This window comes from Siniperca chuatsi, linkage group LG8 (assembly GCF_020085105.1).
Source record: "Siniperca chuatsi isolate FFG_IHB_CAS linkage group LG8, ASM2008510v1, whole genome shotgun sequence".
NCBI classification, from domain to species: domain Eukaryota; kingdom Metazoa; phylum Chordata; class Actinopteri; order Centrarchiformes; family Sinipercidae; genus Siniperca; species Siniperca chuatsi.
This window is the reverse complement of record NC_058049.1, coordinates 7268991-7287764: the sequence shown is the minus strand read 5'-3', so window position 1 is coordinate 7287764 and position 18774 is coordinate 7268991. Positions and strand designations below refer to the sequence as shown.

The 18774-nt window shown below is 38.4% G+C and overlaps 1 protein-coding gene across 1 annotated transcript in view; it reads right to left on the bottom strand.

Moving 5' to 3' along the window:
• The window catches only part of si:dkey-237h12.3 (teneurin-3), a 164415-nt gene extending 146684 nt beyond the window's left edge, over window positions 1-17731 (bottom strand). Inside the window, exons 1-2 of the mRNA XM_044205917.1 lie at window positions 17675-17731; window positions 17233-17275 (exon numbers count right to left, since the gene is read on the bottom strand). The gene's annotated coding sequence lies outside the window, so the exon portion shown is untranslated. The remainder of the gene's footprint in view (window positions 1-17232; window positions 17276-17674) is intronic.
• Window positions 17732-18774: the final 1043 nt, after the last annotated feature.

Sequence of the window (18774 nt, the reverse complement as noted above, 5' to 3'; positions counted from 1 at the left end):
ATTGGTGCCCTGTCACCTAGCATGGCTTTAGATGTTGCACAAGAGACCAGTTTGATGCATGTGGTGAACATTAGACTTAACCTTCACTTTGTCCCACCGAACTGTACTTTTCCCTTGATTGGTAACCTGACCTGTCAACCTTATAGAGAAAAGACAGAATTGTTCTTAATTAAAATATAAAGCCAGTTTTACTATACATGAGACTGTACCAATAATCATACACCAAACCTAACACTGAATGTACTTGCTACATGTAGTTCTTCACTTCCTTAATGGACATTGTGTGCTGCCTATTACTGCACTGCAGGTGAGAGCCCCCATGTCCTTGTGTGTACAGTGTGTTCTTAGTATACTTCCACTCCCGTTCTTGAATTGTAAGGCTGTGTCAAGCCCTGTGTCAATCTTAGCTGAGTCCAAGTCAATTTCAAGACTAAAGACCAATACCCGAGTCCTATTCAGTGCTGAAATAGGCAATAAGTTGTGCACACGTCTGTTCGATTGCAACATATTGCTTGAAGTCGCACTAGAATGAAAAATTACATTTTGGCCATTATACATTCCATACAGCTACTGGACAATTTTTGTCAAAAACTGACACGCATATTTTCATATATTTTAACATCAAAATTGTATTACCTTTCCTTAAAAATAAAATCACAAGTGGTGACTTGACTGGAAACCAGGAGGCATACATAAAAATTTAAACCAATAATACCATTAGGGACTTTTGATCAGTCCCAGGCAGTTTTACTAAGTCTATATTAAACACATTTTGTATTGTTATTTTTTTACATTTGTACATTTCTTTAGAAATAAATTGTGCTGAACATATATAATTCTGGTTTTATCCATGATAATTAATTTTTTGGGTGGGGGGTAGGGGGTTGGTGTTTTGGTTACACTTTACTTTTACTGAGTATTTGTAACATTTTAACAGCTTATAAATTGAGATTCAACAATTCAGCTCGGCTAGGGTACGTTCATGAATTGTCACATATACTTTATTGATAATCTGTTAAACATCTACAGACAACAGCGAAACTGTTGAAATGTTACAAACACTCTGTAACCTATCTGTAAGCGGACTATCTAAGTAAAGTGTTACCGTTGTTATTTAACAAAGCAAGGCCCTTTCCAGCAGTGTTAATATTTTCTTGCACAATATGAGTGGAATGATGGCAAACATAACAAAATTATTCGTCCTGTTTATGAATATTGCAGCCATTCTTTATTTTTGAACCAAGAGCTGTCACTGTATGACACGTTTACTGCTATAGGATAATGACAAATTACAAGCTCAAGAGTTCAATCCCTAAAAAACCTCTCCCCAAAAATGTAGACTACCCTCCCCTCAGCAAAAAGAAAACGATATATAACCCTCCCCCAAATGTTTTTCCGTACAGTCCCTTAGTGAGCTTAAGGTAGAGTAGTGCCTATGTGAGATTAACCTGTAAATGATTTTTGTTGTTTTCACAGTATTATTAAAATATTACTGTCTGAATCTGAATACAGTAATACTAACTGACCGCAAAAAAAACAACCACAAACCTCCATCTTCAAATGAAAGACTATCCTTGATTTGAGTGCAATATTTTGTTTTATTGTTTTATTTATCAGAGCTCAGAAATTTTCTTAGCGACTTTCATTTGAGACTTAAGGAGGGTTATGCAAACAAAAATTGCACTAACATAACGTTAATCTAGAAGAACTGCCTGTGACTTTGATGTTTTTTACCAACCTTACCAATAAATAAGCCACAGCTAACGTTACCTAGCTAACTTAGCTAGCTAATGTTAGCGTAATATAGTTGTCCTGTTAGCTTGTCAGTAAGTTAGAAGCTGATTAAATAAACGTTAATAGCTTAAACAAAAACACTTGTTTTACATACTTTATTTCATAACATTAGATAGTATATTTAGGCTGAAGGCTAAAGTTAACTAAACTTTCTATGTTATTTAATGGATCTTCGAGTTTGTACGTTAGCATGGAACATCTTTTTGATTTGATTTTAACTGGCTTGTCTGTTCTCTTTCGACCACAAGGCGGGAGCTTATGCCATTGTTAAAACATATCTGTTTAGCTATATTGTTTGTATTATATTGCATTATTGTTCTGCACTATTATTACTGTATTGTTCAAATTGCACAATACATTTTCTGCTTTTTTTGAAGTTAAGTTGTCTTTTTTCTTATTTTACATCAACAGGTAAATAACAGTATTTTATTGTAATAAATACAGTAGTGTAGATTATACAGTAGCAGTGTAAAATAAATTACAGTAACATTTCCATAACAGTATAATACTGTACCTCATATTACAATATGCTAAAAACTACTATAGTTAGTTTTACGGTAATTTTACCGTGGTATGAAATACAGCAACTACTGGATAATTGTTGCCAGTAAGTTACTGTTAATTTGACAATAAACATCTCATGTTGTAGAACAAATGTGTTGCTAGTGAGACAACACACAGATGACCACCAGTACAATGCTATGATATTATGCAGTTGTATTGGTTTGAAGTATGATGAAACCACAACTTCTCTATTTTCCAAGTCTCTGTGAGCTTGAGATGTGGTTGTGGCGAATTTACATGAGATCATGAGAGGTTTTAGTCAGAGATGTCCCCTCTGTAGTTTACATCTTAACATCCAACAAATCCCTTAGTTCTACTGGTTTGTTATCAGTACATACAATAATACGCAGTACTAAATCCTTAAAATTGTTTGTACTGCAGGGGAGAAATGGAGGTGGGATTTAGACTGTAAAAACAGTTTAAACAGACAGAAGACCACCATGCAATAAAATCCTGCTTTACCTAAACAGCAGCTGCACTGCCAAATTTCCTGCGCTGTAGTAAAACTGATTCTGATCTAATGTTAGCTAAGTACACCATTATGCTCTCCCTGACTGGTTATTGCACTAGTGCAATAAGCAATAATATTCACTCTGAGAGGACTTGGTTAAACGTAGGCAACTTTTGTGTCCTAAAAGTGCCAGGGTAAGAAAACAGCACTGCGTTTATCAAAGCCTGAGTGAACGCTACTGTACTCCAACACAAGGCTAATGAAGAGATATGTCCTCCATTATGGGGCCATATTCCTGCTGCAGCGATTAGAAAACTCTCCAGAGGGGCTCTATCACAGGCTTTCATTGAGTCTGGACCTTTGCAAATCTTCATATCCTGCACAATTTTCATAAATTGAAGTCTAATGAGCGCATTTGACATAACTATGATTTATTGTCTCACAGGGTTACCAATTTCACCACTGCACTGCAAATTATGAATGTCATGGGTTTAATCATATTCATATATATTCTCAACAAGGGGAATATGATGTGTCACGTAGGTAAAAGGGCATAAATGTTTTTCTCTTTTTATTGTAGGTGTGTTATGATAATACTTGCAACCATGCAGAGTACTAACAAGCTCCCTGAGGTGGCTTGATATTGTTGACGGCGAGCACAGAGCAATATCTTGCCAGGGATCTCTTTGGGACACACTTCAGTGTGTTGTGGCATGCTGCTATATTACAATTGCTCTGTCTTCGAAGACATAATTATGATAACAACATCGTTAATGTTATGTGTGTAATTTGTAGTTAAGTATTGACATTGTAATTTGGTCATTGATATTTAATTTTTCTATATGCTGTAGGTTCAACAGTTTATATTACTGACAGCTAAACAGAGATGTAATCAGAAATCCCACTTTTGTTGTACAAAAAAAAGCCATAAGTTTTATCACTTCACAAATAATTTTTAGATATAATTACATTTCCTCTGTGAGTTATTAGAGCTGTTTTGATTCAGGATTGACAGCAGTGAGATTGATAAGAGTGCTTTTAAGATTGAACTCCTCTTTTACAAGTTGAAATCAACATGGACCCCTTCATTGATAGCCTTACATCTTCTTCCCAGTCTATGACCGCTCTACAACCGTGACCGGTCAATTTTTCAATTAGCTTCCCCTATCACCTTATGAACTATGAAGGGGGTCAGCTGTTGAAGTCTGGATTGCGATGGATGGGTACAACAGACCTACAGTGCTTGGCCATTGTGAGAACAAAGCAAGCATTGATAACAGCCCGTAGACCTATTGACATTATAACATTTCAGTCTGCTGGGCCACAGTGGCACTGAGCTGCAATAAATTGAGACGAATGATCAGTCGATGACAATTTCCATAATCGTTATACCTTCCGTAATTCATCAAGGTAATGATACACGCGTCCCTAATGTCACATTTATTCCATTTTGTGCACAGCGGCAGGCACAGAGCGAGCCCCCCCCCCGCCAAAAGGATTGATTACACACCAACTGCTTTTTGCTCCTGCTTGTGAGTGGAAGAGCAATGTGTTATTTGACCAAAAATAACAATGAAGGAGATGGGAAATGCAATCTAATTCCACTCATTCAACTTCCTCTCTCTCCTCCAGTGACAGACAAACAGGAGGCCATTACAGTTCAGTGCTGGCACCGTTTCCAAACCGGAGGGAGAAGAGAGAACTCTGCTTCCTGGCTCTGTGGAACACATCGAGATTCATCATTATCACATCTCTCGTCTCCTTTTTTTCCCCTCTTCTACTCATTAATGACATAGTTTCTCTTTGACAATTATTCGTCATTATTGGCAAATGATAGCAGTGTGAACGAGCGCTGTGATTCAATTACAGACGCGGTTATTCAAGATTCATTTCCTGGCCCCCATGTGTTGCGTATCGCTGCAGACATGCGTAAGCACACCTTAAAAATAACAACTCCTTTTACAGAGGCGGTATCCAAGGTCTGAGAATTTATCAAAATATAGTTAGTGCTCTGTTAAAGACTCCACTGCAACACTACACTGCTTTGAGTCTCTCATTTAAAAAAATGACTCCTGCATGCAAAATGATGTGATCATTGTTCAACATCCTCTTTAAACTGACTGTGTTGTGCCGCAGAGCTACAGGACAGTTTGTCTGCCAATAACAGTGAGCGAGTGCTGTCATTCAAATGGTTTTCCAAGACAGCAAGAGTCTGAGTATCCATAATAAACTCAACACCACTGCTGTTTAAGTTTTATTAAGCCTGTACAGACTATAGCCATGTTAAAATGATCAAGGCTGACACAATAAAATCATTGAATTGCAATGTGGCAGAACAATCTGGTTACATATTTGCATTATGAGAGACCTAATTGAAATGCCTGACTTAATCTGAGATTAATTGAGCTACTGTGAGATGTAAACATTTTACTCATTTTAATTTGATTTTTCATGACTTGTGCAGAATTTTATTGGTACATTTAGTACAGCATTAACAGGGAGAGGGTTGGGCAATAGTATTATCATTTGGAAACATATTGTGCTGATATGATCATATTATGTTATCTTTTTACAAAGTCATGTCTTCTGATTCTTGTAGCAGTGGAAAATAGTTAATTACATTGGACATCAGTTTATATGTGAGTTTGCATACATTCCCATATTGTGACATTGATTATAGCCCAACTGATACTGGATTTTTGAGGCCGATACTGATATCGATATTTAAGAGTTTAAAAATCTGATAGATATGTCGGCCAATATATATATTTTTAACATACACACATAATATGACAAACAGTTTTGATAAGAATTTTTAAAATTGTACTGAGCAATAACATTTTGTAACATACAGTTGAAAAATAAACTTGTTAGTGCTCTCTGGTGGACAAACTCTGTAATGGAATCACGGTTTCTTAATGACCTCAAACTTGGCATTTCTCTACTGCTATTTCTAGATTCTTTCTGTCATTATTATTATTTATATAGGAATTTATGTTTGGGTGTTACAATATTATGATCTTAATTTCAGCCCTAGGTCCCAGGAGCATGATTATTACAATTATTTAACTAAAATAATACCTTAAATTATGAATGACCACTGTCTGGATTAGGCTTGTTTTATGATGTGTATTAATTGTCTATAGCGGTTGTGCAACATTATGTGCATAGCTACTGTAGATTACAGACCACCAATACCATGCATCTCCTTTATTTTTTCAGCTCTGCCACTGTTACATTGATCCATCACTTATTCCCTCCTATGCCTGTCTGTACACAGTTACACAAAAATCACTTCTCTTGTATTTAGATTTTTCCCCAGGTAGACATCAAGTAGAATGTCTGTTTAAGCAGTGGACTCAAACTAGGATGATTTTGCAGAGAGAGTAACAGAGCTCTGTTACCTCCATTACCTCTCCTTCTGTAAGTCTCCTCCAAACTGCATAGCCTTTTTGCTTGTGGTTTTCCAACTTGGTTTAAATATAATTCATAGACCTTCATTATCACTATCTCCTGTATCACATGAATTTACACTGCAGAGGTATAACGTCCCTACACACCTCAATCCCTAACATGTCACAGAGATATTAAACTATTCCTAACCCTTATAGGAGCCTTTCCGCTTTCCACATTGTGCTATTTTCATTGATTGAGTATGCAACTGTGTGTGCGTGTATGTACCTAATATCAAGCCTTCACACACAAACACTTGATTGACATGGTATTGACTTATCTCTCCAAATCCCAAGACAAACTGTCAATACAAATGTCTCAGGAATGGCAAGGCAGGATCAGATTTGCTAGTGATGGACAAGTTTTGGAAAATGGCGGACAGCGCAGCAGCCATTTTATAGCAGCTGATGAATCAACATTCCCATTAAAAAAAAGCAGTGCACCAGGAAATCAAGTTTACTATTAAGAAAAATAATTATCCCAACATCTTTCAAAGATGAGAAGAACTTTCACAGCGGCTTGGTTGAGCACTACAGAGGGCACGAGCAGCAGGGAGTGGATAATTGAGCTGAAATTGGTCTCCCATGGCAATGATACTTTGTTCAATCTAATGCTCTGCAGTGATTGGACGATCAGCTCTCTCATTCCTTCTCTTGAACAGAGGTTGAAAAGAGGCCCATCTATTAGGTTGCCTACCATCAAATCTTGATGGAAGACATAATTCTTGCATTAAGGGAAAACAAGATGTTTTGATCAGCTAGACACAGAAAAGACCTTAATGCTTTGAATATGATCTGATATAGCCATGTCTACAACAATTCTTTACAGATTTACAGACTGAACTCTCTATTGGTCTAACATTTAGTTCATATACATTTAGTAAATAACACATTCGAATGGATGTAATTTTAAATACACATGTACAGGAAGGCATCCTGTATATACCCTAAAAATGTGGAGGACTGTGTTTCTGTTCTGTAAATTGTACTGTGCGTTACACTGAAGGAAACCTAACGTTCTTATGTGAAGCAGAAAATCAAACTTGTTTATATTTTCTGACCTGAACCACTGTTTGAATAGAATAATCGATTTCTCATGCATCTCTTTTGGATCAATATTTACATGTGGGAGAGCAGAGTGTGGAGCTGGCAGGGGTTCCACTGGTGTCTCCAAAGATATAGAGGCATTTAAAAGAGAGAAGAGATGAGCCTTCTAAATAAAGGTCTTGATCTCTTTCTGTGTTTTTGTATTAAAGTAATGGCGTAGGTTTGGCCAACAAATGTGACTGTTAAACCCTAAGATAAGCTCCTCAACAGCCTTTCAAAATCAAATATCCTGGCATGTAGTTTGACTCAATATTCATCAACACTGAAAGGTTTTTGACAGATCTACATCCACTGCAATTATAACATAACCAAATTCCAAGGCCACAAGCTATTTTCAGCCATTGTAGTAAGGTTAAATGTAGCCTAAATGACATATGCAGTAGTGTCCAAGTAAAACAGTGCCATCATCACTGTAACAAATTTTATAATCTGGATTTAAAGGATTAATACCCACCCTATAGAAAGTATCACATTGTTATCATTACTCCATTATGACTAATGCATTCTGGGAGTCACTCTGTTATGACGTGTTTATGTAATACACAAGGTGTCCTGATATAGAAAATAATTAAACATCTTCCACCAGGATTCAGCTGAATCAGGTGCTTCTCATTGCGAGGACAGGAAATTTCAAAGGGGAAAAAGGGACTGGAGCAAGCTTATTGATTTGCAGCATTTAGTAGCGCAAACAGATTAACACTACTGTATGTTCATCAGAGTGAAAATGGACAAAGACATGAGGCAAACACATGCTAACTGCCATTGGATAATTGGTTGAACAGGATTTCAAATCTATTGGATAATGGATTCAAGGGATCCAAGTGCCACAGCCCAAGCACTATAATCACATCAGAAACAAAAGAACACAGACAAATCTTAAAGTTACAAAGATTAGAAGTAAAGAAACAAGTATAAGTACTGTATGGGGGTGCGGCACTTGGACATTGGCTATGGCTCCCACCCTCAGGTAATCTCATTGAGATCAAGATCTCTTTTGCAAGACAAAGTAGAGCACATAGAAAGAAAAACAAACATAGTCCGACATAACAAAAGGACATATGGCATCAGAGACAGTCACAGACATCACTAAATAGATTTGAAGATAAAAGTTTGTATTACATCATTTGATGTTATGGTGATGGTAGTGAAGAGGATTGTCTTACACGTTGGTCCCAAATCCTCCATAGGTGTGAAATTGGGTTGAGATCTGGTGACTGTAAAGGCAGTAGCATTTTATTCACATCATTTTTGTACTCACCACACCATCCAGTGGGCCCTGGTGCACGGAAGCATCTGCATTTGATGTTTCGCCACTCTTTTAGTCAGGTTTTTCCTTTAATTTGTCCCCGTCTGTAGGTTGACTATGTAATGTGTTTGCCTCATGTCTTTGTACATTTCCACTCTGATGAAGACACAGTAGGTGTTGAAACGTTAGTCTGTTTGCAAGGTGCTCTCACACCTGTAGTTCGGTTCATTTGGTCCCGACCAAGGGAAAAAAATATACATTGTTGCATTCTAGTTCTGGTCCGGTTCATGTGCACACTGACCTTTTACAAACGAACCAAGAGGCGTAAACATGAAGTTATACAGACTGACGGGTAACTCGTTGATTGGACAGTTTTGGCAATGTCATCCTGCATCATCTGGACCCACGTGGGAAAATTCCGGTGACTGACAGAAGTCTATGCAGCACTTTAATGCTTCTGATGTGTATATTTATGTTATTTGGTGTCACAAGAGCTCACGAAGAAATAATTATAAGCATTATTAGTATTATTAGACTGCATCGACCGCATGTTATGAATAATGACCAACAGGTAGAGACAGGACAAAAAGGAGGCGTCTTGTACAGTAGCCTGATGATTCGGTTCTTATTACTGTGGGATCGCTGTCACACACGTTTTAATGGACTTAATGAACTGACGCAGTACATGGAGTAGGATACAGGCACAGTATTTTGTAAACAGCTTTTGACCTATTAATCAGGGAAAATAGCTGAACCGCCGTGTTACTATGGTTACCACATGATTTGCATAACTATATACATAACTTATACAGATCAATAATAAGTTCACTTCCTGAACAGATTTCACGATCAGCATATGGATTTATTAGTAGTTCAGCTTTTGAAATAATCGCTAAAATCACATATCTGCTGAAACCTGGTTGACAGCAGACCGAGACACACCTTTTCGGGCGGTCTCGGCTCGGATGTTTGGTCCGCACCAGAGTTCGACTGACAGCTTTCACACCGGCCCAAATGAACCGTACTAACCGGGCAAACGGACCTGAGTTCGTTTTAACCGAACCAAACAGGTTAGGTGTGAAAGGACCAGTCTGCAAATCAGTCAGTGTGCTCCGGTCCCTTTTTTCCCTTGGTCATTATAATAATTTTTTGAATGTATTCTTGTGCTTATGGAAACGTCAAAAGAAAAACAAGGAAGTTGTGTTAAAATCATATTAAATTCATCATATTCAATTTTAGTGATAAAATGCAAAATTTGTTGTAGATTTAACTCATAATAAGGTGAGTTCCAGTGAAAGTTAATATCTGGTAAGAGAGCATCCAGCAGATACACTGCTACTATGGTTACCTGCAAGACTGATTTAGACAGTCGTTTAACTGTTGACTTGTTTTTGCTTGAGGGGTCCTTTTATACGATTTAACGGACACTAGCCAATCAGAAAAAAGAGTTTATATTTTTTCCAGGGCATAATTACTGTTAAATACATTTTGTGAACAACAGCACCCTTGACCTGTCCCCTTCATTTCTGTTTTAGTCAGTAATCTCCTACATCTTTTCTGGACAACTTGATGATTTTGATTAGGTGTCAGTATCAGCCTATTTGTAGATAACATTAGATTATTTTATCTATCTATTTATCTAGATAGATAGATAGATAGATAGATAGATAGAGAGAGAGAGAGAGAGAGAGAAAATATAAATCAACTAGTCCATTAATAAATGAATGAATGATTGCAGCTGCACACCCTCTGGTCAATTAAGGAGAATTGTGTATATCAGATATGAATATGTTAAATTTCTCTTTTTTTCTTCAAAGAAAAAGTCAATTTGAGTTTGAAAACTAGTCAGTGGTGGGATTTTCTTAATGTATCTTTATTAACCTTTATTAGAGAGTTAAACAAGGGGTACCCATGATCCTGCAACTCTGTGCCTGTGTAGTTATCCATCTGCTTTGCATATTAGGTTCACTTGCTAAACAGGCAGAGACGTTCGACTCTCACACTATGACCTGGTCTTTCACACATTTATCTTCTCTAGACTCGACTACTGTAACACCTTCCTTTCTGGCATAAGCCAAACGTCACTCTCTCGCCTCCAACTGGTTCAGAATGCAGCAGCTCGGCTTCTCACTGGTTTTAACAGACGACATCACTCCAATCCTGGCTTCTCTCCATTGGCTCCCTGTTTGTTTTAAAATTGATTTTAAGATTTGACTGATCACCTTTAAAGCACGTATGGGTCTGGCCCCAAGCCACATAATGGAAATGTTGACCCCATATGAGCCAGTTCGCAGCCTTAGATCCTCAGGTGGGGCCCTTCTGGCTGTTCCAAAGTCGAGGCTTCAATCTAAAGGTGACCGTGCTTTTGCCATCAGGACCCCTCGGCTGTGGAACGACCTGGCTGAGAAGATAAGGCTTCTTTTAAATCACTTCTTAAAACACATCTTTATAGACTTGCTTTTATGTGATGTCGTCCTTTTATTTGTCTCTTTAATGCTTTCATTGTTTCCAATTGTTTTTATTTTTAATTTTTTTTGTCTTGCTCTGTTTGGCTTTCTGCTGTTATATTACCCTCTGTATATCCTGTTTCTGCTATGCCTTGTGTGTCAAAGAACTTTGTAAACCCTGTTTTTAAAAGGTGCTATATAAATAAAGTGATTGTTATTATTATTATTATTATTAACTGTAGTAAATCATAATCACTGACAGGAAGTTAAAAGTCAATCTCATAAAGTTAAATGACGTTTCAGTCATATGCCACCAATATTTATAATATACTCTTTATACTACTCTTTTCAGTTTAAAAATCCCTATTTATTGATATTGATATTTATTCATACTTCTATTACTGCTGTGCAATATTCTCCGTCTCATTATAATCTTAATAAGCTACACTTAACTTGACAGTTCATGCATTACTTTATACCGTATTATCATCATCGACCGGTAAACCCACTTTGTACACGCTTATTTTAATTTTATACTTATACCCACTTGGTACTTAATTTATCTGACCTGTATTATAGTGTATTATATTTTTTGATTAGTACTTCTATTCCTGTGTGCACTGACGTGATAGTGAGCTGCTGTAACAAGAGTTTCCCCAAAAGAGTTTCTGATTCTGATATACAGTACTGTTAAGTTGTTGTATTTTTTGACCCATCATATTTTCAGAGGATCCACTAAAAATGTATAAAAGACAAAACTTGTTTTGTTGTGACAAATAAGTGCATTTCCTAATCATTCTGTGACAGAAAAAGAACAGTTGCAAAAATCATTGAAATCCTCAGACTGCCATGACATGACAAGTGCATGTAAACGTTTGACTATGGTCACAGCAAAGATATGTACATGTTGTATGTTTGTGCTCTTTGTGATATTTAACACAAAAGATTTTGTGCACCAAGGAGAAGGTAAAAGAGTCAGATAAAAATGTGCCAACCATGCTGCTGAGTCTGTCGCTCGACTGACTGAAATTTCTCATGATAAATTCATGGCAGTGACAAGGCTGAGTGACTCTCAGGGCATGGGTTAATTTGTCAGGAGGCCTACTGAGCTATGAGTGGTGGCACAATGACAAAGCAGAATGTCACCATTGCATTGTGGGAGAGAGAGAAATAGGCCGTGAAATGGCTGACTCTTTTGGACCGACAAACATGATACCAGATATATGCCATGCTCACCAAGCCATGTCTTAAACAGTGGGAGTTCGGGTTCATCTAAATCTATTTTCAGCTAGACCCATTGTAGACTTCCTCTGATCGATGACCGGTCATTTCGGTTTTGTGTGTGCTGGTGTGTGAGTGTGTCAGCAGGGAAGGAAATGTTGTTGCTCAGGGGCCACTGTTTGATAAATCCTAAATACTTTACAGCCATATTGAGAATGGAGGGAAATATCTAAGTACATTTACTCAAGTGCAGTACAATTATGAGGTACTTGTTCTTTAGTTGAATATTTCTGTTTTATGCAACATTATACTTTACTACTATTCTACTTTACAGTAAAATATTGTACTTTTTACATTTTTGACAGCAAGTTACAAGTTACTTTTCAGATTTGTATCAAAACAGGATTATTGTAGAAAATATTATACATTGTTACTGATTGAAGTACCAAGCAGTATAAATAGTAGTTACATTAGCCTTAAACTCTGAAAGGGGCCATTCTACCATATGAGTATACCTACTATTGATGCTGAAGTACACTCTATTACAAGCAAAGTAGTGCATTCAAAATTTTACTCATGTGAAAGTACAGAATCAGTAGTAGCAGAGTACTTTTACTTTGCGTTATTGCTACTCCCACTTAAGTAAATATTCAAAATACTTCTTCCACCAATGCACTTGAGTACATTTCTACTACAAATCTCTGAACAATGGTGCAAACTTAACAGCCGCAGCCAAATGTTTGGGGACATTGATGCATGACCGACGTTGCTCAGCTGCTACGTCTTGTGCATCCCACATCATATAATGACTCTTAACCTTTTAAAATGACATTTTTCTATCTCCATAAATTCTCAGACAAACGTTGTAGCTTTGTTTGTACCAGCACTGCTCATTGAACTTTCTGTCAGACATTCCACAGGAAGCAAGAGGCACTTTATTAAGTCCTGCAATAATCACCATGATACATTAACTATGAGCAGTTATGCTAATGAGGCTGAACATGACCTGTTATGTCAACAATGTTATTAATTAAGCTTATTAATTAAAATTTTTAACAACGGATATTTCTGCCAATGTACTTGTCTTCACCTGAGTGGTAATAAAATAAGCTGGAAGGATAAAACTCCTGGTGAGTGACGCATTACCTGGTGAATAATATTAACTGTGTGTGTAATCAGCTTTTCACTCTCCTCTTCAAGTAAGTAAGAACTATACTGTACTCTCTTGAGTATTTTCCTCCCATTTAGTTGCTTGGCAACCAGAAGTGCATAGCGCATAGTACGTAATGCTCCTTGTATACCTGACGAGCTGTCTCTGTTGCCAGCGATCCTCAAGCTTGCGCCTTACATTTGAGCAGGCGAACGATTGTGTCCTGTATGATCACGGCTTTAACCTGACCTTAGTATTTAATGTTATAGCTGGTGTATTTTTTCCAGTTACTGTTGGCATTCAACCCCATCCGGACGGGTCAGAAAGCAGGAGCTTTGAGGAGAGCGCCTTCTAAATTGAACATCAAGAGCCAAGTCACAATCCATAAAGCACAGGTCCACAGTGTCACGGAGTATTCTTCACTGAGATGGTTGAGTGCTCAACCTACTCATCTTGGCCAGACGAAGGCTTTGAAAATTATTGGAGTGGACCAGGTCTCCTGCCTGTTCTCAATTAGCCATCCCTTGCTGTAGCCACAGACGTCAGGCTGCTGCCGTCTTGTACAAGCTGCCCACCCACCACCACCCCATTCCTGCCACCATATGTGAGGTGTTGCACCACTCGCCCTACCAGACCACCATATCTCCACTTCCACTCAAGAGCACACTCCTCGGACAAAGCTTTAATCCAAATACAGAATAGTCTCCCAGAGGAATGTGTTGGACAGATAACAGACACTGGTCTCCAAGCCTTTAAGGGCAGATGAATAGAAAACCTCCTGACCACACCGTTAACAGAATTTGACTGTTGAACGGCAGTGAACCATGTGATTGGTCAGCCAATGTACTTGTACATTTCACTTGGCTATTGATCAAAATCGCAATCAATTAAAAAAAAAAAAACTCTCAATCATACTGTATGAGCTTATCATATAGTATGTTTTGCATGCTCTGCAACTTTGAAACTGATAAATGTATTAGAGGAAAAAGTACAATATTTTCCTCTGGAGTGTTGTGGAATTAAAGCATGTTGTCGTAAACAGAAATACCTAGTACCTCAAAATTGTACTTAAGTACCAGACCTTTGGCTGTATAGGAGGGAAAAGTATGTAGACTCTACTAAGGCCCTGATCAGTCAGAGTGAGGCGCACCGCACTGCCTTTTTTGATGAAAAGTACAGTTTTTTAAAAGAGCAGCTTGCTGCGTTTTTTAAAAATTGTTACTAGCCAACCACCAAATTAATTGTCCTTAGCCTAACCGTGTGATTTTGCTGTGAAGTAAACTCACAGGTCTGTACCTCTCAATTAATCCGATTGGACAATGGGAAAAAAACACAAATGACGTTGGGCGCTTTTCTGCTCTGAGTTCAAGTTTTTTCAACTCCAGGACTTCAGAGTGGTCCTGCAAAAATGCGATGTGCTCTGGGCGTCTGAAATGCTTACTGCCTGTAGAAAACTGGAAAAAGACGCTTATCACTGCAAAAAAAACGTGACATACACTGAATGTAAACTATCAAGCCCCAAACATGCCTTGTGAACCAATCTGAAAACCACCATCAAGGTGCACTTCAACTCGGGAAACACCAATGCTCGGGAAATCTGAATGAACAAAGGCTTAAAAAGTTATAGTTTGTTAGTGATGAAATGCCCAGTGAGTAACCCATATCATTATTATACGTTTTACTGATAATGACTAGAGTCAGAATAATATAGGCAGTCTCTGTTACAGTCAATGAAACTTGAGACTGAGAACGCCTTGTTACTCCTCATCAAAAGAAATCGTGACAGACTAAATCCTGCTAATCCATCTTCACAAGAGTTCAGAGGAGCTGTACAGCCATATGCAGGTCACTGTGTCCTCATCAGGGAATTAGACAGCAGAGTGAATGTCTTGTGATTAGGATGTAAAAGGAAACTGTGGAGGTAACGACCTCCCCACTGTTTCTATAGTCAGGTTTCAGAGTCAGCTCTGGTCTGTGAAACCCATGGTTGTTTTAGGCTTAGACTAAATAAATATAAGATTCCCACATACATATGATTTCCTTACATCCTCGTCCTCAACATTATTTATTTTTTTTTGTTTCATCTATCATATAATTACTTAATGAAGGAAGCCTAGTGGCAGAACAATGTTAATCAGTTAAAAATAAAAAAGGAATCAGCAGAACAATTAGACATGATAAAATATCTCAAGATTAGATTACATGAAATTTCATGTTCCATTAATCATCCTCAGGTCCCAAGGACCCAGTCACCTTCTAATCCCCTCAAGGACCCCAACCCTTAACTTCACATCTACTGCCTTAAATGCTGCCCAGGCAGCTCACAGTGGGGTATTGTAACAGATGAGCCACCTGTACAATTAGTTGCATATACACATGGTGAAATCTCATTTAAACAGCAAATTTTTTAGGTGCTTGTTAATCCAAAACCTGACATTTAGAAATCTTTTGGCCTTTTGATTATGTCAGCTCTGTTGGTGCCTGAATATTTGTTTTCCCACCTGCGACAAAGATGTAAAATGTAAAAAACTATGTTAAAACAACCGTGTGTGTGTTGATAATGACACTAACTCGGCAGCTGTATCCCTGAAGTATCAGGATGGTTCATCTATTCGATCAATTTTGTCAATTATCAATCAAGCATGACGAATCCCTGCTGCTGTACAGGTGAGGGGTTGTGTCAAGGTTATTAAATTGTTTTAATGAGTGAGATGAGGAGGAAAAAGAAGAAGACAGTTATAGAGTCTCAGAACCTACGAAAGTGGAATCAATAAGCTGCTGGTTTTAACAGTGAACCTGTAACCAAACTGCATGTTTCTTTTTGAATAAATGATTATCACCTTTTATTCCTGAGCTGCTCTGAATACATAAAAGGGACGCTGTATTCCAAAAGCATTCAAATTCTGAGGCACACCTAATGTACCCACAGCTCCCATCCACTCTTTCAAGCCTATAATCGAGTTAGCAGAGACATAATCACATTATAGTGTGTTCTTTTTCCTGGTAAATTTACATACAGGGCAGTTGTTGCATAGGTACATACATATGCCACTCTTGTTTGTTATTGAACTATCCTAAAGAAAAGAAAAAAACATGAACACTATTTCAATCCTGCCACTATTATAGTTCTCCTACACATGCTCAGACATTGATTATGATTATATAGTGATTATGCATTCTGCATGCCAGCCACGCAGCAGAAGAGTGGAGGGGAGCATTAAGGGGCTTGGCGACTGTGGGACCCCCTGCTGAGATGAGAGGGGAGGTAAGAGCCAAGAAGAGGGGAGTGTGGAGAAGACTAACCAATCGGCTGTACGCTGGGAATGGGACCAATCATGGCTACAGCTCGGGGCTCTGTTGCTCCCTCTTTCTCTGTAATTCTTCCTTTTTTCTTATATCTCCGTCTTATTTACTTCTCTCTTCCTAATCACTCTCTCTCTCCAACTCTTACCCTGCTTTTACACTGCTGTCTGCCTCATATATCACCTCACACAACTCCCTTAGTCTTACCCCAACCTCTATACTCCCAAGTTCACCCCTCCAATTCCCCCTTCAGCCCCACCTTGGGTTTTTCCCTCCTCCACCAAACACTTTCCTCTCCCTGGTTTCTTATTCACTTGCCACTCTGCTTTACACAGTCCACTCCCCTTCGTCAGATTATTATTCTGTCTGCAGTCACTAAGGAGATGCACACACCATCCATCACAATGTACAAATTCTCAGTGTGCGGATGCGGTCGGGTCCTAATTAAAAAGCCTTTCCACTCGTTTTCTTGAGAGATAATTAGACTTTCATCTCACCAGGATGCCACATCCATAGATCCATTCTCTTCTTCCAGGGAGCCTATAGGAGAAAAAATAAATTCAAGGGTCTTTAACCACTCTCCTTCAGGGCACCAGTCAATAATTAAAGATATCTTGCGTTACAAAAAAGTCAGCCTTGAGTGAAAAAAAGACTAATATCTTCAATTCTTAAACAAAAATGAGTTAAATTGAATAGGGACTATGAGAAACTTTTTAAAATAAAGGTTGAGGTTAAGCTGTGCAGGAAGGAACCTTCATATAGCAGCCCTCATATAGCAGTTTAAGATACTGATTTTTAAGTAACAATATTGGTGCAAGGGTCGACTTATAGTTAGTCCACTGTAGTGTCTGGGGATACAGTGATGTGAGCTTGGAGGCCGTGGAGCTTTGGGCCTGATATGAGACAGCTGGAAGGGTTGAATTATTGAAGAGCACGGACCAGCTCTGAAACACGGGCCATGTCCTCCCAGCTGCTCCATGTGCTGAAGCCGACACTTCAGCAGTCGTCAGACGTGTGCAGTTAACAGGGTCCATCTGTTATTGAGGCGTAATGAACACAGTCAGAGCCATGGAGAAATGAATCACTGCCACTTTATCAACGTATGACAATAGCAATGATTGTGCCATCCGTACAGTCGCAATGGTAATAATTATGATATCTCTGATTATAATGATGATTAGAATGCTGTTGATAGCAGTGGAGATGATGGTGATAATGAAGGTGATGTGTGTCTGCTATGATGATGACGGTGCACAAAAACACGGTTTGGAAAAATCAACATGGTGACAACATTCACATTTATGCTCATTGAGCATGCATGAAACAAAAGTGATTTGCATATCTGCACTGGACGGGAGGACCTGCAGGACCGGAGAAAAATAACAAAACACTAAAATCATCATTGCTGTAATTGTTGACAGTTTCATGTAAACACCTGCCAAATTGAAAACTCATCATTCTAATGTAGAACAGGCCTGCGATGAAAAGCATGCAGAGCGTAACCTCCAAAATCAATAACCAGCCTGCCTTTCATTACATAAGTGAAATTTGTATTCATCTCAGAGATATATATTTATCCCACTTATACCCTTGGCCCAGGAGCAAATTCATTTAGTAATGATTACCTGACTCAGGTAAAACCAATTTCCATTCACTTGTTACCCGGAGTCGGTGACAAGGGCACAGCCAGGGTCACTTTTCAGCAGTTTTTGGTTGCAGGAGCCCCATCAGCACTTGATGTCATTGACTCTGTGTGTGTGTTTGTATGTGTGTGAGGGGGCCATCCATTTTCTATAAGACCGTCAAAGCAGGCAAGTTGCAATGACACAAACTGAGCTGGTGCATTTTGGCTTCAGTGCTGTTGCTTAGTTTGAAGGCTGTCAGCAGAGGCTGTGTGGGTGTTCAGCAGTCTCACTCCCCTCGAGAACCGCATTCAGATAAAAATACTCATACTACTCATAGATGCAGAAGGCGTTGTGGTGTATATCCAATATGTTTCGATGTGAAACTTGGAGAACTGTAGAAAAGTATATTTTTCT